At 49.7% G+C, this 22,628-nt stretch overlaps 23 non-coding genes and 3 pseudogenes across 23 annotated transcripts; 1 reads left to right on the top strand and 25 right to left on the bottom strand.

Annotated features, from left to right (window-relative positions):
* Positions 1–360: 360 nt before the first annotated feature.
* On the bottom strand, positions 361–496 carry LOC135013087 (U1 spliceosomal RNA; annotated as a pseudogene).
* A 152-nt stretch (positions 497–648) lies between these two features.
* LOC135013066 (U1 spliceosomal RNA) lies at positions 649–812 on the bottom strand. Its single transcript, XR_010211846.1, has one exon. It is a non-coding gene; the product is annotated as a U1 spliceosomal RNA (small nuclear RNA).
* A 674-nt stretch (positions 813–1,486) lies between these two features.
* Positions 1,487–1,649, bottom strand: LOC135013079 (U1 spliceosomal RNA). The gene has a single exon (XR_010211859.1). It is a non-coding gene; the product is annotated as a U1 spliceosomal RNA (small nuclear RNA).
* A 152-nt stretch (positions 1,650–1,801) lies between these two features.
* On the bottom strand, positions 1,802–1,965 carry LOC135013068 (U1 spliceosomal RNA). The gene has a single exon (XR_010211848.1). It is a non-coding gene; the product is annotated as a U1 spliceosomal RNA (small nuclear RNA).
* Positions 1,966–2,639: 674 nt separating this feature from the next.
* Positions 2,640–2,802, bottom strand: LOC135013078 (U1 spliceosomal RNA). Its single transcript, XR_010211858.1, has one exon. It is a non-coding gene; the product is annotated as a U1 spliceosomal RNA (small nuclear RNA).
* Positions 2,803–2,954: 152 nt separating this feature from the next.
* On the bottom strand, positions 2,955–3,118 carry LOC135013074 (U1 spliceosomal RNA). Its single transcript, XR_010211854.1, has one exon. It is a non-coding gene; the product is annotated as a U1 spliceosomal RNA (small nuclear RNA).
* Positions 3,119–3,792: 674 nt separating this feature from the next.
* On the bottom strand, positions 3,793–3,955 carry LOC135013075 (U1 spliceosomal RNA). Its single transcript, XR_010211855.1, has one exon. It is a non-coding gene; the product is annotated as a U1 spliceosomal RNA (small nuclear RNA).
* Positions 3,956–4,107: 152 nt separating this feature from the next.
* LOC135013065 (U1 spliceosomal RNA) lies at positions 4,108–4,271 on the bottom strand. Its single transcript, XR_010211845.1, has one exon. It is a non-coding gene; the product is annotated as a U1 spliceosomal RNA (small nuclear RNA).
* Positions 4,272–6,695: 2,424 nt separating this feature from the next.
* Positions 6,696–6,859, bottom strand: LOC135013089 (U1 spliceosomal RNA). The gene has a single exon (XR_010211866.1). It is a non-coding gene; the product is annotated as a U1 spliceosomal RNA (small nuclear RNA).
* Positions 6,860–7,011: 152 nt separating this feature from the next.
* LOC135013092 (U1 spliceosomal RNA) lies at positions 7,012–7,175 on the bottom strand. The gene has a single exon (XR_010211868.1). It is a non-coding gene; the product is annotated as a U1 spliceosomal RNA (small nuclear RNA).
* Positions 7,176–7,845: 670 nt separating this feature from the next.
* Positions 7,846–8,009, bottom strand: LOC135013084 (U1 spliceosomal RNA). The gene has a single exon (XR_010211863.1). It is a non-coding gene; the product is annotated as a U1 spliceosomal RNA (small nuclear RNA).
* Positions 8,010–8,844: 835 nt separating this feature from the next.
* Positions 8,845–8,980, bottom strand: LOC135013085 (U1 spliceosomal RNA; annotated as a pseudogene).
* Positions 8,981–9,132: 152 nt separating this feature from the next.
* On the bottom strand, positions 9,133–9,296 carry LOC135013064 (U1 spliceosomal RNA). The gene has a single exon (XR_010211844.1). It is a non-coding gene; the product is annotated as a U1 spliceosomal RNA (small nuclear RNA).
* A 674-nt stretch (positions 9,297–9,970) lies between these two features.
* On the bottom strand, positions 9,971–10,133 carry LOC135013077 (U1 spliceosomal RNA). Its single transcript, XR_010211857.1, has one exon. It is a non-coding gene; the product is annotated as a U1 spliceosomal RNA (small nuclear RNA).
* A 152-nt stretch (positions 10,134–10,285) lies between these two features.
* LOC135013067 (U1 spliceosomal RNA) lies at positions 10,286–10,449 on the bottom strand. The gene has a single exon (XR_010211847.1). It is a non-coding gene; the product is annotated as a U1 spliceosomal RNA (small nuclear RNA).
* Positions 10,450–11,123: 674 nt separating this feature from the next.
* Positions 11,124–11,286, bottom strand: LOC135013076 (U1 spliceosomal RNA). The gene has a single exon (XR_010211856.1). It is a non-coding gene; the product is annotated as a U1 spliceosomal RNA (small nuclear RNA).
* A 152-nt stretch (positions 11,287–11,438) lies between these two features.
* On the bottom strand, positions 11,439–11,602 carry LOC135013063 (U1 spliceosomal RNA). Its single transcript, XR_010211843.1, has one exon. It is a non-coding gene; the product is annotated as a U1 spliceosomal RNA (small nuclear RNA).
* Positions 11,603–12,276: 674 nt separating this feature from the next.
* LOC135013073 (U1 spliceosomal RNA) lies at positions 12,277–12,439 on the bottom strand. Its single transcript, XR_010211853.1, has one exon. It is a non-coding gene; the product is annotated as a U1 spliceosomal RNA (small nuclear RNA).
* A 152-nt stretch (positions 12,440–12,591) lies between these two features.
* LOC135013093 (U1 spliceosomal RNA) lies at positions 12,592–12,755 on the bottom strand. Its single transcript, XR_010211869.1, has one exon. It is a non-coding gene; the product is annotated as a U1 spliceosomal RNA (small nuclear RNA).
* Positions 12,756–15,179: 2,424 nt separating this feature from the next.
* Positions 15,180–15,343, bottom strand: LOC135013088 (U1 spliceosomal RNA). The gene has a single exon (XR_010211865.1). It is a non-coding gene; the product is annotated as a U1 spliceosomal RNA (small nuclear RNA).
* Positions 15,344–15,495: 152 nt separating this feature from the next.
* On the bottom strand, positions 15,496–15,659 carry LOC135013086 (U1 spliceosomal RNA). Its single transcript, XR_010211864.1, has one exon. It is a non-coding gene; the product is annotated as a U1 spliceosomal RNA (small nuclear RNA).
* Positions 15,660–16,329: 670 nt separating this feature from the next.
* Positions 16,330–16,493, bottom strand: LOC135013083 (U1 spliceosomal RNA). Its single transcript, XR_010211862.1, has one exon. It is a non-coding gene; the product is annotated as a U1 spliceosomal RNA (small nuclear RNA).
* A 152-nt stretch (positions 16,494–16,645) lies between these two features.
* On the bottom strand, positions 16,646–16,809 carry LOC135013072 (U1 spliceosomal RNA). Its single transcript, XR_010211852.1, has one exon. It is a non-coding gene; the product is annotated as a U1 spliceosomal RNA (small nuclear RNA).
* A 671-nt stretch (positions 16,810–17,480) lies between these two features.
* On the bottom strand, positions 17,481–17,643 carry LOC135013082 (U1 spliceosomal RNA). Its single transcript, XR_010211861.1, has one exon. It is a non-coding gene; the product is annotated as a U1 spliceosomal RNA (small nuclear RNA).
* A 152-nt stretch (positions 17,644–17,795) lies between these two features.
* On the bottom strand, positions 17,796–17,959 carry LOC135013069 (U1 spliceosomal RNA). The gene has a single exon (XR_010211849.1). It is a non-coding gene; the product is annotated as a U1 spliceosomal RNA (small nuclear RNA).
* Positions 17,960–21,734: 3,775 nt separating this feature from the next.
* LOC135013091 (U1 spliceosomal RNA) lies at positions 21,735–21,913 on the top strand (annotated as a pseudogene).
* Positions 21,914–22,628: the final 715 nt, after the last annotated feature.

Raw genomic sequence — 22,628 nt, 5'->3', positions numbered from 1 at the left:
CGGCGCTTGGCTGACCCCTAGTTTGCATTAAACACCTCCACCCTCCTTTGGTGTGGGGCTCATGTTGGCTATGCCCCAGCCCCTGAAGCATTCAAGCTGATTTCTTGCAGCAGCTGGGCACTGTAACAGCTCCAGAGCTGCTCTGTAAGGCAAGTAAAAGGGTGTGGGCCCTGCAGCACTACCTGTAGTTTGCATTGTGCATTGGAAGGCACAAAGTAAGCAGACGGGAGGAGAAGTCAGGATAGTGCACAAGGGTATAGAAGGGAGCGGCTGAAGAAAAGAGAAGTGGAAACAGACAGCAAACTAGGCTGGAGAGAGACCTGAGACAAAGAGATCTGAATTATACGAGAGCCGACGAGGGGAAACACAAATTATGCAGTCAAGTTTCCCACATTTGGGGAAATCGCAGGAGCAGCACACCCAGAGTGCAATGGTTGAGCCTTGCCCTGGGAGAAGCACCTTCATGATCATAGTATCTCACCTGGCAGGTAAGTAGGAGTTGGGCTAGAGCTGGGGAGGGTCGCTGCTCGGGTTCCCCCCTGTGAAGTGAAGGAGATCCAACTGAGGCAGCACCAGGGAACTCTCGAAAGAAGAACAAGGCTAGAGGAAGATCTGAGACAAAGAAATCTGACTTTTACCAGAGCTGACCAGAGGAAAGCACAAACACAGTCCCCCACTACCACAAATAATGCAGTCGAGTTTCCCACATTTGGGAAAATCACAGGGGTCAGCATACCCAGAATGCAATGAATGAACCTCACCCTGGGAGAACAATCTTCATGACCATGGTATCTCCTATGCAAAATAAGTATGATTTGGGATAGGGCTGGTGAGGGCAGCTGCTCAGGCACATCTCTGTCAAGTAAAGGAGATTCAACTGAGGCAGCACAAGTGAACTCTCATCTGGGGACAACAACTGCAGGGAGACCACATCTTTTCAGATGAACATGGGAGGGCGGAAGGCTGCCTAATACTGAAGCACCATCAAATATCAAACCATATGCAACAACTAGTACAAGCACTCCTGGGGGAAGGTCTGCAGCAGACGGATTTGCATACGGTGATGTTATCCAAGCAGTGGGCCAAAGTTGACTGGAACCCTCATCTGCATATGAAAAGAGAAAAGGGGCATGCAGGGCATGGCGGCCTTTTGCAGTGCTTGGATGACCCCTAGTTCGCATTAAACACCTCCCCCCTCCTTTGGTGTGGGGCTCATGTTGGCCATGCCCCATCCCCTGAAGCATTCAAGCTGATTTCTTGCAGCAGCTGGGCACTGTAACAGCTCCAGAGCTGCTCTGTAAGGCAAGTAAAAGGGTGTGGGCCCTGCAGCACTACCTGTAGTTTGCATTGTGCATTGGAAGGCACAAAGTAAGCAGACGGGAGGAGAAGTCAGGATAGTGCACAAGGGTATAGAAGGGAGCGGCTGAAGAAAAGAGAAGTGGAAACAGACAGCAAACTAGGCTGGAGAGAGACCTGAGACAAATAGATCTGAATTATACGAGAGCCGACCAGGGGAAACACAAATTATGCAGTCAAGTTTCCCACATTTGGGGAAATCGCAGGGGCAGCACACCCAGAGTGCAATGGGTGAGCCTTGCCCTGGGAGAAGCACCTTCATGATCATAGTATCTCACCTGGCAGGTAAGTAGGAGTTGGGCTAGAGCTGGGGAGGGTCGCTGCTCGGGTACCCCCCTGTCAAGTGAAGGAGATCCAACTGAGGCAGCACAATGGAACTCTCGAAAGAAGAACAAGGCTAGAGGAAAATCTGAGACAAAGAAATCTGACTTTTACCAGAGCTGACCAGAGGAAAGCACAAACACAGTCCCCCACTACCACAAATAATGCAGTCAAGTTTCCCACATTTGGGGAAATCACAGGGGTCAGCATACCCAAAATGCAATGAATGAACCTCACCCTGGGAGAACAATCTTCATGACCATGGTATCTCCTATGCAAAATAAGTATGATTTGGAATAGGGCTGGGGAGGGCCGCTGCTCATGCACATCTCTGTCAAGTAAAGGAGATTCAACTGAGGCAGCACAAGGGAACTCTCATCTGGGGACAACAACTGCAGGGAGAACACATATTTTCAGATGAACATGGGAGGGCAGAAGGCTGCCTAATACTGAAGCACCCCCAAACAACAAACCAAATGCAACAACTAGTGCAAGCATTCCTGGGGGAAGTTCTGCAGAAGACGGATTTGCATACGGTGATGTCATCCAAGCAGTGGGTCAAAGTTGGCTTCAACCCTCATCTGCATTTGAAAAGAGAAAAGGGGCGTGCAGGGCATGGCGGCCTTTTGCGGTGCTTGGATGACCCCTAGTTCGCATTAAACACCTCCACCCTCCTTTGGTGTGGGGCTCATGTTGGCCATGCCCCATCCCCTGAAGCATTCAAGCTGATTTCTTGCAGCAGCTGGGCACTGTAACAGCTCCAGAGCTGCTCTGTAAGGCAAGTAAAAGGGTGTGGGCCCTGCAGCACTACCTGTAGTTTGCATTGTGCATTGGAAGGCACAAAGTAAGCAGACGGGAGGAGAAGTCAGGATAGTGCACAAGGGTATAGAAGGGAGCGGCTGAAGAAAAGAGAAGTGGAAACAGACAGCAAACTAGGCTGGAGAGAGACCTGAGACAAATAGATCTGAATTATACGAGAGCCGACCAGGGGAAACACAAATTATGCAGTCAAGTTTCCCACATTTGGGGAAATCGCAGGGGCAGCACACCCAGAGTGCAATGGGTGAGCCTTGCCCTGGGAGAAGCACCTTCATGATCATAGTATCTCACCTGGCAGGTAAGTAGGAGTTGGGCTAGAGCTGGGGAGGGTCGCTGCTCGGGTACCCCCCTGTCAAGTGAAGGAGATCCAACTGAGGCAGCACAATGGAACTCTCGAAAGAAGAACAAGGCTAGAGGAAAATCTGAGACAAAGAAATCTGACTTTTACCAGAGCTGACCAGAGGAAAGCACAAACACAGTCCCCCACTACCACAAATAATGCAGTCGAGTTTCCCACATTTGGGGAAATCACAGGGGTCAGCATACCCAAAATGCAATGAATGAACCTCACCCTGGGAGAACAATCTTCATGACCATGGTATCTCCTATGCAAAATAAGTATGATTTGGAATAGGGCTGGGGAGGGCCGCTGCTCATGCACATCTCTGTCAAGTAAAGGAGATTCAACTGAGGCAGCACAAGGGAACTCTCATCTGGGGACAACAACTGCAGGGAGAACACATATTTTCAGATGAACATGGGAGGGCAGAAGGCTGCCTAATACTGAAGCACCCCCAAACAACAAACCAAATGCAACAACTAGTGCAAGCATTCCTGGGGGAAGTTCTGCAGAAGACGGATTTGCATACGGTGATGTCATCCAAGCAGTGGGTCAAAGTTGGCTTCAACCCTCATCTGCATATGAAAAGAGAAAAGGGGCGTGCAGGGCATGGCGGCCTTTTGTGGTGCTTGGATGACCCCTAGTTCGCATTAAACACCTCCACCCTCCTTTGGTGTGGGGCTCATGTTGGCCATGCCCCATCCCCTGAAGCATTCAAGCTGATTTCTTGCAGCAGCTGGGCACTGTAACAGCTCCAGAGCTGCTCTGTAAGGCAAGTAAAAGGGTGTGGGCCCTGCAGCACTACCTGTAGTTTGCATTGTGCATTGGAAGGCACAAAGTAAGCAGACGGGAGGAGAAGTCAGGATAGTGCACAAGGGTATAGAAGGGAGCGGTTGAAGAAAAGAGAAGTGGAAACAGACAGCAAACTAGGCTGGAGAGAGACCTGAGACAAAGAGATCTGAATTATACGAGAGCCGACCAGGGGAAACACAAATTATGCAGTCAAGTTTCCCACATTTGGGGAAATCGCAGGGGCAGCACACCCAGAGTGCAATGGGTGAGCCTTGCCCTGGGAGAAGCACCTTCATGATCATAGTATCTCACCTGGCAGGTAAGTAGGAGTTGGGCTAGAGCTGGGGAGGGTCGCTGTTCGGGCACCCCCCTGTCAAGTGAAAGAGATCCAACTGAGGCAGCACAAGGGAACTCTCGATAGAAGAACAAGGCTAGAGGAAGATCTGAGACAAAGAAATCTGACTTTTACCAGAGCTGACCAGAGGAAAGCACAAACACAGTCCCCCACTACCACAAATAATGCAGTCGAGTTTCCCACATTTGGGAAAATCACAGGGGTCAGCATACCCAGAATGCAATGAATGAACCTCACCCTGGGAGAACAATCTTCATGACCATGGTATCTCCTATGCAAAATAAGTATGATTTGGGATAGGGCTGGTGAGGGCCGCTGCTCAGGCACATCTCTGTCAAGTAAAGGAGATTCAACTGAGGCAGCACAAGGGAACTCTCATCTGGGGACAACAACTGCAGGGAGACCACATCTTTTCAGATGAACATGGGAGGGCGGAAGGCTGCCTAATACTGAAGCACCATCAAATATCAAACCATATGCAACAACTAGTACAAGCACTCCTTGGGGAAGGTCTGCAGCAGACGGATTTGCATACGGTGATGTTATCCAAGCAGTGGGCCAAAGTTGACTGGAACCCTCATCTGCATATGAAAAGAGAAAAGGGGCATGCAGGGCATGGCGGCCTTTTGCAGTGCTTGGATGACCCCTAGTTCGCATTAAACACCCCCACCCTCCTTTGGTGTGGGGCTCATGTTGGCCATGCCCCATCCCCTGAAGCATTCAAGCTGATTTCTTGCAGCAGCTGGGCACTGTAACAGCTCCAGAGCTGTTCTGTAAGGCAAGTAAAAGGGTGTGGGCCCTGCAGCACCACCTGTTGTTCGCATTGTGCGTTGGAAGGCACAAATTAAGCAGACGGGAGGAGAAGTCAGGATAGTGCGCAAGGGCATACTTTTCTCTTAGTCCGGGGGCAAGGCTTCAAAATGGGGTCTGCAACGGAGGAGACACAGGGGGCGTGGTCACAGCAGCTTTTCTCTACATCCTGCACCAGCAGGAGCCTACACCATTTTTTATGATCACGCTGAACTGCAGTGCGACTGCAATTACAGCATGGTCAAGAAGGGAGGCGTCATGCTGGGTGGCCATGCCCTGTCACTGTGCAGGAGCCAGCACAGCTCACACACTAGTCCCCGGGTGCAGCCCCCAACCCCCGGGACACCCGGAGCAACAAAATGTAGATTCAGGCCACCAGGCCACGCCCCTACCTATGAAACCATGCCTCCTTTTTACCATTGCGCTGTTTATCTGCGCGCACTGCATTACAATCTCCCTCGCTACCTTTCTGGGTGTCACCAGTGATAGTGACACCTCTGCCATGCTTGTAGCAGCTGGTCCTAAGATCTACGCCTCAAGCCCTGAGTGTTTGCCCTTGTGACTTGTTGATCATCATAGCGAAGCAGATGCTTACAGAAAACTGCAGGGGCTTAGATTGAAAATAAAAAAATTGATGGGTATAAGGTAGAGAGGAGCGGGTTCGGTTCTCCGAGAACCGAATTCCCCACGAACTCCACGTGGTTTACACTGGTCCGAGGCAGGCTCGGTTGTTCCCGCCTGACTCGGAAAACCTGAACAAGGGAAAATGTCATCATCCCGCTGTCGGATTCTTGCGAGATTCGGATTCCATATAAAGAGCTGCGCGTTGCTGCCATTTTTACTCGTGCATTGAAGAGAGAGCGGAGAGGACGTGGCTATGTTCTCTCAGTGGAAATCTCAATATCAGTGCTCAGTATCAGTGGTTACTTATTGCTGCTCAGTAATACTAGTAGTGTGTCTCTCCTGCTCAGTGTCAGTTCTCAGTAGTATCCTCATCAGTGCTCAGTATCACTGCTCATTGTCTTGTGCTGCATTGTGGTGCTCAGCATACTACAGTACATTACTAATAGTCCAGTGCTGCATCTTGCTGCTCAGTGTCAGTTCTAGTATCCTCATCAGTGCTCACTATCACTGCTCATTGCATTGTGGTGTTCTGTATACTACAGTAACATAGTAATATAGTATATATAGAGGAGCGGGTTCGGTTCTCCGAGAACCGAATTCCCGACGAACTCCACGTGGTTTACACTGGTCCGTGGCAGGCTCGGTTGTTCCCGCCTGACTCGGAAAACCTGAACAAGGGAAAATGTCATCATCCCGCTGTCGGATTCTCGCGAGATTCGGATTCCATATAAAGAGCTGCGCGTTGCCGCCATTTTTACTCGTGCATTGAAGAGAGAGCGGAGAGGACGTGGCTATGTTCTCTCAGTGGAAATCTCAATATCAGTGCCCAGTATCAGTGGTTACTTATTGCTGCTCAGTAATACTAGTAGTGTGTCTCTCCTGCTCAGTGTCAGTTCTCAGTAGTATCCTCATCAGTGCTCAGTATCACTGCTCATTGTCTTGTGCTGCATTGTGGTGCTCAGCATACAACAGTACATTACTAATAGTCCAGTGCTGCATCTTGCTGCTCATGTTGGCTATGCCCCAGCCCCTGAAGCATTCAAGCTGATTTCTTGCAGCAGCTGGGCACTGTAACAGCTCCAGAGCTGCTCTGTAAGGCAAGTAAAAGGGTGTTGGCCCTGCAGCACTACCTGTAGTTTGCATTGTGCGTTGGAAGGCACAAAGTAAGCAGACAGGAGAAGTCAGGAGAGTGCACAAGGGCATAGAAGGCAGGGGCTCAAGAAAAGAGAAGTGGAAACAGACAGCAAACTAGGCTGGAGAGAGACCTGAGACAAAGAGATCTGAATTATACGAGTAGCCGACCAGAGGAAACACAAATTATGCAGTCAAGTGTCCCACATTTGGGGAAATCGTAGGAGCAGCACACCCAGAGTGCAATGGGTGAGCCTTGCCCTGGTAGAAGCACCTTCCTGATCATAGTATCTCACTTGGCAGGTAAGTAGGAGTTGGGCTTGAGCTGGGGAGGGTCGCTGCTCGGGCACCCCCCTGTCAAGTGAAGGAGATCCAACTGAGGCAGCACAAGGAAACTCTCAAAAAAAGAACAAGGCTAGAGGAAGATCTGAGACAAAGAAATCTGACTTTTACCAGAGCTGACCAGAGGAAAGCACAAACACAGTCCCCCACTACCACAAATAATGCAGTCGAGTTTCCCACATTTGGGGAAATCACAGGGGTCAGCATACCCAGAATGCAATGAATGAACCTCACCCTGGGAGAACAATCTTCATGACCATGGTATCTCCTATGCAAAATAAGTATGATTTGGGATAGGGCTGGGGAGGGCCGCTGCTCAGGCACATCTCTTTCAAGTAAAGGAGATTCAACTGAGGCAGCACAAGGGTACTCTCATCTGGGGACAACAACTGCAGGGAGAACACATATTTTCAGATGAACATGGGAGAGCTGAAGGCTGCCTAATACTGAAGCACCCCAAACAACAAACCAAATGCAACAACTAGTACAAGCATTCCTGGGGGAAGGTCTGCAGAAGACGGATTTGCATACGGTGATGTCATCCAAGCAGTGGGCCAAAGTTGGCTGGAACCCTCATCTGCATATGAAAAGAGAAAAGGGGTATGCAGGGCATGGCGGCCTTTTGCGGCGCTTGGATGACCCTTAGTTCGCATTAAACACCTCCACCCTCCGTCGGTGTGGGGCTCATGTTGGCTATGCCCCAGCCCCTGAAGCATTCAAGCTGATTTCTTGCAGCAGCTGGGCACTGTAACAGCTCCAGAGCTGCTCTGAAAGGCAAGTAAAAGGGTGTGGGCCCTGCAGCACTACCTGTAGTTTGCATTGTGCGTTGGAAGGCACAAAGTAAGCAGACAGGAGAAGTCAGGAGAGTGCACAAGGGCATAGAAGGCAGCGGCTCAAGAAAAGAGAAGTGGAAACAGACAGCAAACTAGGCTGGAGAGAGACCTGAGACAAAGAGATCTGAATTATACGAGTAGCCGACTAGAGGAAACACAAATTATGCAGTCAAGTGTCCCACATTTGGGGAAATCGTAGGAGCAGCACACCCAGAGTGCAATGGGTGAGCCTTGCCCTGGGAGAAGCACCTTCCTGATCATAGTATCTCACCTGGCAGGTAAGTAGGAGTTGGGCTAGAGATGGGGAGGGTCGCTGCTCGGGCACCCCCCTGTCAAGTGAAGTTCTGCAGAAGACGGATTTGCATACGGTGATGTCATCCAAGCAGTGGGTCAAAGTTGGCTTCAACCCTCATCTGCATATGAAAAGAGAAAAGGGGCGTGCAGGGCATGGCGGCCTTTTGCGGTGCTTGGATGACCCCTAGTTCGCATTAAACACCTCCACCCTCCTTTGGTGTGGGGCTCATGTTGGCCATGCCCCATCCCCTGAAGATGAACATGGGAGGGCAGAAGGCTGCCTAATACTGAAGCACCCCCAAACAACAAACCAAATGCAACAACTAGTGCAAGCATTCCTGGGGGAAGGCCTGCCGCAGATGGATTTGCATATGGTGATGTCATCCAAGCAGTGGGTCAAAGTTGGCTTCAACCCTCGTCTGCATATGAAAAGAGAAAAGGGGCGTGCAGGGCATGGTGGCCTTTTGCGGCGCTTGGCTGACCCCTAGTTTGCATTAAACACCTCCACCCTCCTTTGGTGTGGGGCTCATGTTGGCTATGCCCCAGCCCCTGAAGCATTCAAGCTGATTTCTTGCAGCAGCTGGGCACTGTAACAGCTCCAGAGCTGCTCTGTAAGGCAAGTAAAAGGGTGTGGGCCCTGCAGCACTACCTGTAGTTTGCATTGTGCATTGGAAGGCACAAAGTAAGCAGACGGGAGGAGAAGTCAGGATAGTGCACAAGGGTATAGAAGGGAGCGGCTGAAGAAAAGAGAAGTGGAAACAGACAGCAAACTAGGCTGGAGAGAGACCTGAGACAAAGAGATCTGAATTATACGAGAGCCGACGAGGGGAAACACAAATTATGCAGTCAAGTTTCCCACATTTGGGGAAATCGCAGGAGCAGCACACCCAGAGTGCAATGGTTGAGCCTTGCCCTGGGAGAAGCACCTTCATGATCATAGTATCTCACCTGGCAGGTAAGTAGGAGTTGGGCTAGAGCTGGGGAGGGTCGCTGCTCGGGTTCCCCCCTGTGAAGTGAAGGAGATCCAACTGAGGCAGCACCAGGGAACTCTCGAAAGAAGAACAAGGCTAGAGGAAGATCTGAGACAAAGAAATCTGACTTTTACCAGAGCTGACCAGAGGAAAGCACAAACACAGTCCCCCACTACCACAAATAATGCAGTCGAGTTTCCCACATTTGGGAAAATCACAGGGGTCAGCATACCCAGAATGCAATGAATGAACCTCACCCTGGGAGAACAATCTTCATGACCATGGTATCTCCTATGCAAAATAAGTATGATTTGGGATAGGGCTGGTGAGGGCAGCTGCTCAGGCACATCTCTGTCAAGTAAAGGAGATTCAACTGAGGCAGCACAAGTGAACTCTCATCTGGGGACAACAACTGCAGGGAGACCACATCTTTTCAGATGAACATGGGAGGGCGGAAGGCTGCCTAATACTGAAGCACCATCAAATATCAAACCATATGCAACAACTAGTACAAGCACTCCTGGGGGAAGGTCTGCAGCAGACGGATTTGCATACGGTGATGTTATCCAAGCAGTGGGCCAAAGTTGACTGGAACCCTCATCTGCATATGAAAAGAGAAAAGGGGCATGCAGGGCATGGCGGCCTTTTGCAGTGCTTGGATGACCCCTAGTTCGCATTAAACACCTCCCCCCTCCTTTGGTGTGGGGCTCATGTTGGCCATGCCCCATCCCCTGAAGCATTCAAGCTGATTTCTTGCAGCAGCTGGGCACTGTAACAGCTCCAGAGCTGCTCTGTAAGGCAAGTAAAAGGGTGTGGGCCCTGCAGCACTACCTGTAGTTTGCATTGTGCATTGGAAGGCACAAAGTAAGCAGACGGGAGGAGAAGTCAGGATAGTGCACAAGGGTATAGAAGGGAGCGGCTGAAGAAAAGAGAAGTGGAAACAGACAGCAAACTAGGCTGGAGAGAGACCTGAGACAAATAGATCTGAATTATACGAGAGCCGACCAGGGGAAACACAAATTATGCAGTCAAGTTTCCCACATTTGGGGAAATCGCAGGGGCAGCACACCCAGAGTGCAATGGGTGAGCCTTGCCCTGGGAGAAGCACCTTCATGATCATAGTATCTCACCTGGCAGGTAAGTAGGAGTTGGGCTAGAGCTGGGGAGGGTCGCTGCTCGGGTACCCCCCTGTCAAGTGAAGGAGATCCAACTGAGGCAGCACAATGGAACTCTCGAAAGAAGAACAAGGCTAGAGGAAAATCTGAGACAAAGAAATCTGACTTTTACCAGAGCTGACCAGAGGAAAGCACAAACACAGTCCCCCACTACCACAAATAATGCAGTCAAGTTTCCCACATTTGGGGAAATCACAGGGGTCAGCATACCCAAAATGCAATGAATGAACCTCACCCTGGGAGAACAATCTTCATGACCATGGTATCTCCTATGCAAAATAAGTATGATTTGGAATAGGGCTGGGGAGGGCCGCTGCTCATGCACATCTCTGTCAAGTAAAGGAGATTCAACTGAGGCAGCACAAGGGAACTCTCATCTGGGGACAACAACTGCAGGGAGAACACATATTTTCAGATGAACATGGGAGGGCAGAAGGCTGCCTAATACTGAAGCACCCCCAAACAACAAACCAAATGCAACAACTAGTGCAAGCATTCCTGGGGGAAGTTCTGCAGAAGACGGATTTGCATACGGTGATGTCATCCAAGCAGTGGGTCAAAGTTGGCTTCAACCCTCATCTGCATTTGAAAAGAGAAAAGGGGCGTGCAGGGCATGGCGGCCTTTTGCGGTGCTTGGATGACCCCTAGTTCGCATTAAACACCTCCACCCTCCTTTGGTGTGGGGCTCATGTTGGCCATGCCCCATCCCCTGAAGCATTCAAGCTGATTTCTTGCAGCAGCTGGGCACTGTAACAGCTCCAGAGCTGCTCTGTAAGGCAAGTAAAAGGGTGTGGGCCCTGCAGCACTACCTGTAGTTTGCATTGTGCATTGGAAGGCACAAAGTAAGCAGACGGGAGGAGAAGTCAGGATAGTGCACAAGGGTATAGAAGGGAGCGGCTGAAGAAAAGAGAAGTGGAAACAGACAGCAAACTAGGCTGGAGAGAGACCTGAGACAAATAGATCTGAATTATACGAGAGCCGACCAGGGGAAACACAAATTATGCAGTCAAGTTTCCCACATTTGGGGAAATCGCAGGGGCAGCACACCCAGAGTGCAATGGGTGAGCCTTGCCCTGGGAGAAGCACCTTCATGATCATAGTATCTCACCTGGCAGGTAAGTAGGAGTTGGGCTAGAGCTGGGGAGGGTCGCTGCTCGGGTACCCCCCTGTCAAGTGAAGGAGATCCAACTGAGGCAGCACAATGGAACTCTCGAAAGAAGAACAAGGCTAGAGGAAAATCTGAGACAAAGAAATCTGACTTTTACCAGAGCTGACCAGAGGAAAGCACAAACACAGTCCCCCACTACCACAAATAATGCAGTCGAGTTTCCCACATTTGGGGAAATCACAGGGGTCAGCATACCCAAAATGCAATGAATGAACCTCACCCTGGGAGAACAATCTTCATGACCATGGTATCTCCTATGCAAAATAAGTATGATTTGGAATAGGGCTGGGGAGGGCCGCTGCTCATGCACATCTCTGTCAAGTAAAGGAGATTCAACTGAGGCAGCACAAGGGAACTCTCATCTGGGGACAACAACTGCAGGGAGAACACATATTTTCAGATGAACATGGGAGGGCAGAAGGCTGCCTAATACTGAAGCACCCCCAAACAACAAACCAAATGCAACAACTAGTGCAAGCATTCCTGGGGGAAGTTCTGCAGAAGACGGATTTGCATACGGTGATGTCATCCAAGCAGTGGGTCAAAGTTGGCTTCAACCCTCATCTGCATATGAAAAGAGAAAAGGGGCGTGCAGGGCATGGCGGCCTTTTGTGGTGCTTGGATGACCCCTAGTTCGCATTAAACACCTCCACCCTCCTTTGGTGTGGGGCTCATGTTGGCCATGCCCCATCCCCTGAAGCATTCAAGCTGATTTCTTGCAGCAGCTGGGCACTGTAACAGCTCCAGAGCTGCTCTGTAAGGCAAGTAAAAGGGTGTGGGCCCTGCAGCACTACCTGTAGTTTGCATTGTGCATTGGAAGGCACAAAGTAAGCAGACGGGAGGAGAAGTCAGGATAGTGCACAAGGGTATAGAAGGGAGCGGTTGAAGAAAAGAGAAGTGGAAACAGACAGCAAACTAGGCTGGAGAGAGACCTGAGACAAAGAGATCTGAATTATACGAGAGCCGACCAGGGGAAACACAAATTATGCAGTCAAGTTTCCCACATTTGGGGAAATCGCAGGGGCAGCACACCCAGAGTGCAATGGGTGAGCCTTGCCCTGGGAGAAGCACCTTCATGATCATAGTATCTCACCTGGCAGGTAAGTAGGAGTTGGGCTAGAGCTGGGGAGGGTCGCTGTTCGGGCACCCCCCTGTCAAGTGAAAGAGATCCAACTGAGGCAGCACAAGGGAACTCTCGATAGAAGAACAAGGCTAGAGGAAGATCTGAGACAAAGAAATCTGACTTTTACCAGAGCTGACCAGAGGAAAGCACAAACACAGTCCCCCACTACCACAAATAATGCAGTCGAGTTTCCCACATTTGGGAAAATCACAGGGGTCAGCATACCCAGAATGCAATGAATGAACCTCACCCTGGGAGAACAATCTTCATGACCATGGTATCTCCTATGCAAAATAAGTATGATTTGGGATAGGGCTGGTGAGGGCCGCTGCTCAGGCACATCTCTGTCAAGTAAAGGAGATTCAACTGAGGCAGCACAAGGGAACTCTCATCTGGGGACAACAACTGCAGGGAGACCACATCTTTTCAGATGAACATGGGAGGGCGGAAGGCTGCCTAATACTGAAGCACCATCAAATATCAAACCATATGCAACAACTAGTACAAGCACTCCTTGGGGAAGGTCTGCAGCAGACGGATTTGCATACGGTGATGTTATCCAAGCAGTGGGCCAAAGTTGACTGGAACCCTCATCTGCATATGAAAAGAGAAAAGGGGCATGCAGGGCATGGCGGCCTTTTGCAGTGCTTGGATGACCCCTAGTTCGCATTAAACACCCCCACCCTCCTTTGGTGTGGGGCTCATGTTGGCCATGCCCCATCCCCTGAAGCATTCAAGCTGATTTCTTGCAGCAGCTGGGCACTGTAACAGCTCCAGAGCTGTTCTGTAAGGCAAGTAAAAGGGTGTGGGCCCTGCAGCACCACCTGTTGTTCGCATTGTGCGTTGGAAGGCACAAATTAAGCAGACGGGAGGAGAAGTCAGGATAGTGCGCAAGGGCATACTTTTCTCTTAGTCCGGGGGCAAGGCTTCAAAATGGGGTCTGCAACGGAGGAGACACAGGGGGCGTGGTCACAGCAGCTTTTCTCTACATCCTGCACCAGCAGGAGCCTACACCATTTTTTATGATCACGCTGAACTGCAGTGCGACTGCAATTACAGCATGGTCAAGAAGGGAGGCGTCATGCTGGGTGGCCATGCCCTGTCACTGTGCAGGAGCCAGCACAGCTCACACACTAGTCCCCGGGTGCAGCCCCCAACCCCCGGGACACCCGGAGCAACAAAATGTAGATTCAGGCCACCAGGCCACGCCCCTACCTATGAAACCATGCCTCCTTTTTACCATTGCGCTGTTTATCTGCGCGCACTGCATTACAATCTCCCTCGCTACCTTTCTGGGTGTCACCAGTGATAGTGACACCTCTGCCATGCTTGTAGCAGCTGGTCCTAAGATCTACGCCTCAAGCCCTGAGTGTTTGCCCTTGTGACTTGTTGATCATCATAGCGAAGCAGATGCTTACAGAAAACTGCAGGGGCTTAGATTGAAAATAAAAAAATTGATGGGTATAAGGTAGAGAGGAGCGGGTTCGGTTCTCCGAGAACCGAATTCCCCACGAACTCCACGTGGTTTACACTGGTCCGAGGCAGGCTCGGTTGTTCCCGCCTGACTCGGAAAACCTGAACAAGGGAAAATGTCATCATCCCGCTGTCGGATTCTTGCGAGATTCGGATTCCATATAAAGAGCTGCGCGTTGCTGCCATTTTTACTCGTGCATTGAAGAGAGAGCGGAGAGGACGTGGCTATGTTCTCTCAGTGGAAATCTCAATATCAGTGCTCAGTATCAGTGGTTACTTATTGCTGCTCAGTAATACTAGTAGTGTGTCTCTCCTGCTCAGTGTCAGTTCTCAGTAGTATCCTCATCAGTGCTCAGTATCACTGCTCATTGTCTTGTGCTGCATTGTGGTGCTCAGCATACTACAGTACATTACTAATAGTCCAGTGCTGCATCTTGCTGCTCAGTGTCAGTTCTAGTATCCTCATCAGTGCTCACTATCACTGCTCATTGCATTGTGGTGTTCTGTATACTACAGTAACATAGTAATATAGTATATATAGAGGAGCGGGTTCGGTTCTCCAAGAACCGAATTCCCGACGAACTCCACGTGGTTTACACTGGTCCGTGGCAGGCTCGGTTGTTCCCGCCTGACTATGAAAACCTGAACAAGGGAAAATGTCATCATCCCGCTGTCAGATTCTCGCGAGATTCGGATTCCATATAAAGAGCTGCGCGTTGCCGCCATTTTTACTCGTGCATTGAAGAGAGAGCGGAGAGGACGTGGCTATGTTCTCTCAGTGGAAATCTCAATATCAGTGCCCAGTATCAGTGGTTACTTATTGCTGCTCAGTAATACTAGTAGTGTGTCTCTCCTGCTCAGTGTCAGTTCTCAGTAGTATCCTCATCAGTGCTCAGTATCACTGCTCATTGTCTTGTGCTGCATTGTGGTGCTCAGCATACAACAGTACATTACTAATAGTCCAGTGCTGCATCTTGCTGCTCATGTTGGCTATGCCCCAGCCCCTGAAGCATTCAAGCTGATTTCTTGCAGCAGCTGGGCACTGTAACAGCTCCAGAGCTGCTCTGTAAGGCAAGTAAAAGGGTGTGGGCCCTGCAGCACTACCTGTAGTTTGCATTGTGCGTTGGAAGGCACAAAGTAAGCAGACAGGAGAAGTCAGGAGAGTGCACAAGGGCATAGAAGGCAGGGGCTCAAGAAAAGAGAAGTGGAAACAGACAGCAAACTAGGCTGGAGAGAGACCTGAGACAAAGAGATCTGAATTATACGAGTAGCCGACCAGAGGAAACACAAATTATGCAGTCAAGTGTCCCACATTTGGGGAAATCGTAGGAGCAGCACACCCAGAGTGCAATGGGTGAGCCTTGCCCTGGTAGAAGCACCTTCCTGATCATAGTATCTCACTTGGCAGGTAAGTAGGAGTTGGGCTTGAGCTGGGGAGGGTCGCTGCTCGGGCACCCCCCTGTCAAGTGAAGGAGATCCAACTGAGGCAGCACAAGGAAACTCTCAAAAAAAGAACAAGGCTAGAGGAAGATCTGAGACAAAGAAATCTGACTTTTACCAGAGCTGACCAGAGGAAAGCACAAACACAGTCCCCCACTACCACAAATAATGCAGTCGAGTTTCCCACATTTGGGGAAATCACAGGGGTCAGCATACCCAGAATGCAATGAATGAACCTCACCCTGGGAGAACAATCTTCATGACCATGGTATCTCCTATGCAAAATAAGTATGATTTGGGATAGGGCTGGGGAGGGCCGCTGCTCAGGCACATCTCTTTCAAGTAAAGGAGATTCAACTGAGGCAGCACAAGGGAACTCTCATCTGGGGACAACAACTGCAGGGAGAACACATATTTTCAGATGAACATGGGAGAGCTGAAGGCTGCCTAATACTGAAGCACCCCAAACAACAAACCAAATGCAACAACTAGTACAAGCATTCCTGGGGGAAGGTCTGCAGAAGACGGATTTGCATACGGTGATGTCATCCAAGCAGTGGGCCAAAGTTGGCTGGAACCCTCATCTGCATATGAAAAGAGAAAAGGGGTATGCAGGGCATGGCGGCCTTTTGCGGCGCTTGGATGACCCTTAGTTCGCATTAAACACCTCCACCCTCCGTCGGTGTGGGGCTCATGTTGGCTATGCCCCAGCCCCTGAAGCATTCAAGCTGATTTCTTGCAGCAGCTGGGCACTGTAACAGCTCCAGAGCTGCTCTGAAAGGCAAGTAAAAGGGTGTGGGCCCTGCAGCACTACCTGTAGTTTGCATTGTGCGTTGGAAGGCACAAAGTAAGCAGACAGGAGAAGTCAGGAGAGTGCACAAGGGCATAGAAGGCAGCGGCTCAAGAAAAGAGAAGTGGAAACAGACAGCAAACTAGGCTGGAGAGAGACCTGAGACAAAGAGATCTGAATTATACGAGTAGCCGACTAGAGGAAACACAAATTATGCAGTCAAGTGTCCCACATTTGGGGAAATCGTAGGAGCAGCACACCCAGAGTGCAATGGGTGAGCCTTGCCCTGGGAGAAGCACCTTCCTGATCATAGTATCTCACCTGGCAGGTAAGTAGGAGTTGGGCTAGAGATGGGGAGGGTCGCTGCTCGGGCACCCCCCTGTCAAGTGAAGGAGATCCAACTGAGGCAGCACAAGGAAACTCTCGAAAAAAGAACAAGGCTAGAGGAAGATCTGAGACAAAGAAATCTGTCTTTTACCAGAGCTGACCAGAGGAAAGCACAAACACAGTCCCCCACTACCACAATTAATGCAGTCGAGTTTCCCACATTTGGGGAAATCACAGGGGTCAGCATACCCAGAATGCAATGAATGAACCTCACCCTGGGAGAACAATCTTCATGACCATGGAAACTTCTATGCAAAATAAGTATGATTTGGGATAGGGCTGGGGAGGGCCGCTGCTCAGGCACATCTCTGTCAAGTAAAGGAGATTCAACTGAGGCAGCACAAGGGAACTCTCATCTGGGGACAACAACTGCAGGGAGAACACATATTTTCAGATGAACATGGGAGGGCAGAAGGCTGCCTAATACTGAAGCACCCCCAAACAACAAACCAAATGTAACAACTAGTAAAAGCATTCCTGGGAGAAGGTCTGCAGAAGACGGATTTGCATACGGTGATGTCATCCAAGCAGTGGGCCAAAGTTGGCTGGAACCCTCATCTGCATATGAAAAGAGAAAAGGGTTATGCAGGGCATGGCGGCCTTTTGCGGTGCTTGGATGACCCCTAGTTCGCATTAAATACCTCCACCCTCCTTCGGTGTGGGGCTCATGTTGGCTATGCCCCAGCCCCTGAAGCATTCAAGCTGATTTCTTGCAGCAGCTGGGCACTGTAACAGCTCCAGAGCTGCTCTGTACGGCAAGTAAAAGGGTGTGGGCCCTGCAGCACTACCTGTAGTTCGCATTGTGCGTTGCAAGGCACAAAGTAAGCAGACGGGAGAAGTCAGGATAGTGCGCAAGGGCATAGAAGGGAGCGGCTCAAGAAAACAGAAGTGGAAACAGACAGCAAACTAGGCTGGAGAGAGACCTGAGACAAAGAGATCTGAATTATACGAGAGCCGACCAGGGGAAACACAAATTATGCAGTCAAGTTTCCCACATTTGGGGAAATCGCAGGAGCAGCACACCCAGAGTGCAATGGGTGAGCCTTGCCCTGGGAGAAGCACCTTCATGATCATAGTATCTCACCTGGCAGGTATGTAGGAGTTGGGCTAGAGCTGGGGAGGGTCGCTGCTCGGGTACCCCCCTGTCAAGTGAAGGAGGTCAAACTGAGGCAGCACAATGGAACTCTCGAAAGAAGAACAAGGCTAGAGGAAGATCTGAGACAAAGAAATCTGACTTTTACCAGAGCTGACCAGAGGAAAACACAAACACAGTCCCCCACTACCACAAATAATGCAGTTGAGTTTCCCACATTTGGGGAAATCACAGGGGTCAGCATACCCAGAATGCAATGAATGAACCTCACCCTGGGAGAACAATCTTTATGACCATGGTATCTCCTATGCAAAATAAGTATGATTTGAGATAGGGCTGGGGAGGGCCGCTGCTCAGGCACATCTCTGTCAAGTAAAGGAGATTCAACTGAGGCAGCACAAGGGAACTCTCATCTGGGGACAACAACTGCCGGGAGAACACATATTTTCAGATGAACATGGGAGGGCAGAAGGCTGCCTAATACTGAAGCACGCCCAAACAACAAACCAAATGCAACAACTAGTACAAGCATTCCTGGGAGATGGTCTGCAGAAGACGGATTTGCATACGGTGATGTCATCCAAGCAGTGGGCCAAAGTTGGCTGGAACCCTCATCTGCATATGTTGAAGATACAATTTGTGAATTGCATTTAACACTATCTCCCTTTCCTGGGGAGAAGATGGTAGGGCCGATTTGAAAAACCGGCGAGGAGGCACCTCTTCGAATTTCAGCTTGTAACCCTGAGAAACAATTTCTATTGCCTAGGGATCCACCTGCGAATGAACCCAGATGTGGCTGAAAACTCGAAGACGTGCCCCCAACTGGGCGGACTCCTTTAGCGGAGCCCCAGCGTCATGCGGTGGATTTTGTAGAGGCCGGGGAGGACTTCTGTTCCTGGGAACTAGCTGTGTTGTGCAGCTTCTTCCCTCTGCCCTTACCTCTGGCAAGAAAGGACGCACCTCGTACTTTCTTGTTTCTCTGTGATCGAAAGGACTGTATTTGATAATGTTGTGCTTTCTTAGGCTGTGAGGGAATATAAGGCAAAAAATTTGATTTACCAGCTGTAGCTGTGGAGACTAGGTCCGAGAGACCTTCCCCAAACAATTCCTCACCCCTGTAAGGTAAAACCTCCATATGCCTTTTTGAGTCGGCATCACCTGTCCATTGCCGGGTCCATAGGACTCGTCTAGCAGAAATCGACATAGCGTTTATTCTAGAACCCAGTAGACTAATGTCACTTTGAGCATCTCTCATATATAGGACAGCATCTTTTATATGCCCTATGGTCAATAACATAGCATCCTTATCTAGGGTCTCAATCTCTGCTGATAAGGTATCTGTCCATGCTGCCACCACGCTACAACCCCGGCCGACGCAATTGCCGGTCTGAGTAAGGTACCAGAATGTGTGTAAATGGACTTTAGGGTAACCTCCTGCTTGCGGTCAGCAGGGTCCCTGATGGTAGCCGTATCCTGGGATGGCAGCGCTACCTTTTTGGATAAGCGTGTCAATGCTTTATCCACCCTAGGGGAGGATTCCCACCGTATCCTGTCCATTGGCGGGAAAGGATACGCCATAAGAATCCTTTTGGGAATCTGCAGCTTTTTGTCTGGAGATTCCCAAGCTTTTTCACATAATTCGTTCAACTCATGTGAGGAGGGAAAGGTTATCTCAGGTTTCTTTCCCTTATACATGTGTACCCTCGTGTCAGGGACAGGGGACTCTGTGATGTGCAAAACATCTTTTATTGCAATAATCATATATCGAATACATTTAGCCAATTTTGGCTGTAACTTTGCATCATCGTAGTCGACACTGGAGTCAGAATCTGTGTCGGTATCTGTGTCAACTATTTGGGATAGTGGGCGCTTTTGAGACCCCGAAGGTCCCTGCGACATAGGGACAGGCATGGGTTGACTCCCTGACTGTTCCCTAGCTTCAGCTTTGTCTAATCTCTTGTGTAATAAGTTTACATTAGCACTTAAAACATTCCACATATCCATCCAGTCAGGTGTCGGCGTTGTCGATGGAGACACCACATTAATTTGCTCCTGCTCCTCTCTAGGAGAGCCTTCTACCTCAGACATGTCGACACACGTGTACCGACACACCATACACTCAGGGAATCCTCTTATCTGAGGACAGTTCCCCAACAAGGCCCTTTGGAGAGACAGAGAGAGAGAGTATGCCAGCACACACCCCAGCGCTATATGACCCAGGAAAAAAACACAATAATTTTATGTTTACCCAGTAGCGCTGTATTTCCATATATATATGCGCCTAATTATGTGCCCCCCTCTTCTTTAAGACCCTCTTTCTACCGTGGTATAAGCAGGGGAGAGTCCGTGGAGCTTCCCCTCAGCGGTGCTGTGGAGAAAATGGCGCTGGTGAGTGCTGAGGGAGAAGCCCCACCCCCTCAGCGACGGGCTTCTGTCCCGCTCAAATATAGTAAAAAAATGGCGGGGGCTCTTATATATATATATATACAGTGCCTAGCTGCATATATATTTATTTTGCCAAAGAGAGGTCTATATTGCTGCCCAGGGCGTCCCCCCTGCGCCCTTCACCCTTACACTGACTGCCGTGTGTGAGGTGTATTGGAGCAATGGAGCACAGCTTTACTGCTGTGCGTTACCTCAGTGAAGATCATGAAGTCTTCCGCCGCCTCTGAAGTCTTCTTTTCTTCTCATACTCACCCGGCTTCTATCTTCCGGCTCTGCGAGGGGGACGGCGGCGCGGCTCTGGGACGGACGGCGAGGGTGAGACCTGCGTACCGATCCCTCTGGAGCTAATGCTGTACAGTAGCCTAAGAAGCAGAGCCTATCAACTCACAGAAGTAGGTGTGCATCTCTCCCCTCCGCCCCTCGATGCAGGGAGTCTGTTGCCAGCAGGCTCCCTGAAAATAAAAAAATCTAACAAATATACTTTCTGTCAGGAAACTCAGGAGAGCTCCCTGAAAAGCACCCAGTCTCCTCTGGGCACAGTAGTAAACTGAGGTCTGGAGGAGGGGCATAGAGGGAGGAGCCAGTGCACACCCAGATCTAAAGTCTTTCTTAAAGTGCCCATGTCTCCTGCGGAGCCCGTCTATCCCCCATGGTCCTTACGGAATCCCCAGCATCCTCTAGGACGTAAGAGAAAAATTATGCTGGCAGAAAAATCCAATTGAGTGATTAAACAGCTCCAGAGCTGCTCTGTAAGGCAAGTAAAAGGGTGTGGGCCCTGCAGCACTACCTGTAGTTTGCATTGTGCATTGGAAGCCTAGTTTGCTGTCTGTTTCCACTTCTTTTTTCTTGAGCCCCTCCCGTCTATACCCTTGTGCACTATCCTGACTTCTCCTCCCGTCTGCTTACTTTGTGCCTTCCAATGCACAATGCAAACTACAGGTAGTGCTGCAGGGCCCACACCCTTTTACTTGCCTTACAGAGCAGCTCTTGAGCTGTTACAGTGCCCAGCTGCTGCAAGAAATCAGCGTGAATGCTTCAGGGGCTGGGGCATGGCCAACATGAGCCCCACACCGAAGGAGGGTGGGGGTGTTTAATGCGAACTAGGGGTCTCGCACAATGCGAACTACAGGTATTGCTGCAGGGCCCACACCCTTTTACTTGCCTTACAGAGCAGCTCTGGAGCTGTTACAGTGCCCAGCTGCTGCAAGAAATCAGCTTGAATCCTTCAGGGGCTGGGGCATAGCCAACATGAGCCCCACACCGACGGAGGGTGGAGGTGTTTAATGCGAACTAGGGGTCATCCAAGTGCCGCAAAAGGCCGCCATGCCCTGCACACCCCTTTTCTCTTTTCATATGCAGACGAGGGTTGAAGCCAACTTTGACCCACTGCTTGGATGACATCGCCATATGCAAATCCATCTGCTGCAGGCCTTCCCCCAGGAATGCTTGCACTAGTTGTTGCATTTGGTTTGTTGTTTGGGGGTGCTTCAGTATTAGGCAGCCTTCTGCCCTCCCATGTTCATCTGAAAATATGTGTTCTCCCTGCAGTTGTTGTCCCCAGATGAGAGTTCCCTTGTGCTGCCTCAGTTGAATCTCCTTTACTTGACAGAGATGTGCCTGAGCAGCGGCCCTCCCCAGCCCTATCCCAAATCATACTTATTTTGCATAGGAGATACCATGGTCATGAAGACTGTTCTCCCAGGGTGCGGTTCATTCATTGCATTCTGGGTATGCTGACCTCTGTGATTTCCCCAAATGTGGGAAACTCGACTGCATTATTTAATGCGAACTAGGGGTCATCCAAGCACCGCAAAAGGCCGCCATGCCCTGCATACCCCTTTTCTCTTTTCATAAGCAGACGAGGTTTGAAGCCAACTTTGACCCAATGCTTGGATGACATCACTTGCTGCCTTTCCAATGAAGCAAGTTTAATTTAATAATAGGTGAAAAACCATCCCTACAAAGGTGTTAATCAGATACTTGGCTTTGTGGACACTTTTCAGAGCACAAATTTGTTAGCATAAAAATAAAGCCAGAAAATGAAGAGCTGTTTAATCACTCAATTGGATTTTTCTGCCAGCATATTTCTTTTTCTCTGCAACCCACTGCTAAATTGTGCTTCCTAGCTGTTTTTATAAAATCACTGAATCAAATCTAACTCTGATTTCATCAGAGAAGGCCAGGTACCCTACACCATAACAGGGGGTTTGAAATTTTGACTTGTCTACTTAAAGATCACCAAAATCTGATAACAAGGTCAATTAAGTCCCTGGGTGGGATTGAACCACCAACCTTTTGGTTAATAGCCTTACACACTAACTGATTGCGCCACAGCGACACTTTGCAAAAGTACATACTGACAAAGGCTAATAAGCATTCATCTAGAACGATTCCTAGAAACATTTTAAAAAGTCAATAATGTGGAGAGTTTTTGTAAGATGTTTCTTCCATCAACCAATGAAGAAACACATTGGTACTTTCCCATGATGAGTGAGTGCTTCAGGATCTTTTGCACTTACATGTGCAGCAGAGTACTGTAATGGAAG

The sequence above is a fragment of the Pseudophryne corroboree genome, unplaced genomic scaffold (genome assembly GCF_028390025.1).
Source record: "Pseudophryne corroboree isolate aPseCor3 unplaced genomic scaffold, aPseCor3.hap2 scaffold_2644, whole genome shotgun sequence".
Lineage (NCBI taxonomy): Eukaryota > Metazoa > Chordata > Amphibia > Anura > Myobatrachidae > Pseudophryne > Pseudophryne corroboree.
The sequence above is the reverse complement of the archived record's forward strand: the minus strand, read 5'-3'. Positions and strand labels throughout refer to the sequence as shown.